Source organism: Chiloscyllium punctatum, chromosome 13 (genome assembly GCF_047496795.1).
Source record: "Chiloscyllium punctatum isolate Juve2018m chromosome 13, sChiPun1.3, whole genome shotgun sequence".
NCBI lineage: Eukaryota > Metazoa > Chordata > Chondrichthyes > Orectolobiformes > Hemiscylliidae > Chiloscyllium > Chiloscyllium punctatum.
Genome location: NC_092751.1, coordinates 16,446,030 through 16,447,920, shown reverse-complemented (window position 1 = coordinate 16,447,920; position 1,891 = coordinate 16,446,030). Strand labels below are relative to the sequence as shown.

General features: G+C 39.3%; 1 non-coding gene across 1 annotated transcript; it reads right to left on the bottom strand.

Annotated features, from left to right (window-relative positions):
* Nucleotides 1-1,508: 1,508 nt before the first annotated feature.
* trnas-uga (transfer RNA serine (anticodon UGA)) lies at nucleotides 1,509-1,590 on the bottom strand. The gene has a single exon. It is a non-coding gene; the product is annotated as a tRNA-Ser (tRNA).
* Between the last annotated feature and the right edge of the window lie 301 nt (nucleotides 1,591-1,891).

Sequence of the window (1,891 nt, the reverse complement as noted above, 5' to 3'; positions counted from 1 at the left end):
TTGCAAGTGAAATAGGGTGCATTACTATTGCCCGTTTTTAGTTTCAAAATCAATAGAAACATGAAGGAGACAATATCAAAGAACATAAAGTTCTGAGTTGTTCAGATAATGTTTGCAGCAATGGTGGACATGAAGGTCAAATTAAGATAACGGTTCAAGAAAATTTAGTCTGAAAGTGGTATGTGACTTTAGTTCCAAATATATGTTTCCGTTCTCCCAGTACATCTTTTTGACTCCCAGAAATCATTGATTGTTTTCTGTATTCACTTTGTTTCGCGATATCTGTCTTCTGGTCGATCAGGGACAACTTGAATTTGCGTCTACATTGAATAAGATTTCGCTCTTTCTTTCGAGAAGCAAACCTGAGCATTATGTAACACTTATCATGCTGATGGCTAAGAAGTTCAAAATGAATTACGGTTTATGGATCGTGAGCAATAATGAAGTGATCCACTTGCGAACAGATGTCACCACGCCCTATTCCTACATCGGGCCTGAACGGTCCATTGGCAGAGTCTGCAGACAGGAAATGTCGAAGTGAACTAGTCCTTTGTTCAGTTTGATTTGATAACAATGGTAGTGCTGTTTTGGGGCAGAAATGTGTCAACATCTCTAACATTAGAGTCAAAATTTAAGTCACATCTACTCCATGGAGTATCTTCTCAGATCGGAACATGCTGACATGAAAACATCTAGCTCTGAGAGCAAAGGTTTTTACACGAAACTGGGAGTATGTTTAACTAAGCAATTCAGATAGCCAAGATGAATAGTTGGTATTTGGTTCTTCATGTTGAGCTCTCCACACCAACTGCTACAACGAAGGTCGTGGATAAGATCCCCATCGATTATTTTGGTCAATTTTAGCCTCATCAACAACCTATTGTTCTGAACAATGCTAAACCACAAGCAGAGGGCTAAGTCTGATTTTCATCGTTATTTTTCAAATTCAGTTCTTAATGCACATTTTCTTACGAATGTGGTCAGCAGAAGACCATTAACATTCCATTTCTAATATTTCCAGAAAATTCTACTCCGCTGATATCGCCTTGCCTTATCACACCTCAAGCTAGGAACCTGGATCAGTCGAGTTCCTTTCCACACATGGAGTTGCTTTTTCTAATTCATTGACTGCTGATATAATAGATTATTGGCCTTGAGAGTCAGTTGTAAATTAGGTCGAACTTTCTCAGCTTGACTTTCAACTGATCCTAAAAAAAACTCATCACCTGCAGGTAAATGTATTGCATTGCTTCTTGTTTTGCTTAATTCCACCCCCGCCCCCCCCCCCACGAACATCCAAATTTCACGATAGTTCGACAAATGTTTTGAAACTGATTTGTGTTGGAAGTTGATTCCTTTTTGTGTCTCGACATATAATTTATTCAATTAGACGTCTTGAAATTACTTCAGATTCTTCACAGTTGAAAATTTACTTTCGATTGAATGCAAAGCTCAAGCTCCACGAAATCCAAATCCTGCAAAGTATTAATGACGTTTAAAAGATTCAACGCTGTGAGCAGGATTCGAAGCTGCGCAGGGAGACCCCATTGAATTTCAAATCCAACGCCTTAACCTCTCGGCCATCACAGCGGCAGAAAAGTAGCCAATTTTCATAGTAAAAGAACTTAATTCATGAAATATCCACTTTGTTTGAAGAACAAATTGTCAAGACCCAAAGATTTCACCAAATCCTTTGCAGAGACCCAGACGAACGTTCCCTTAGCAGATTGACAGGCTGTCACCGCAAACTAGATCCCGACACAGCTGAAGTTGTGGGAATGATTCTTCGTTGAATTATAGAGTCACGGATGTACACCACACAAAGAGAGGATCATTGTCTCACTGTGTCCGATCGATTTTGGCTCAATTGCTCATCATCTGGTGTTAAAGT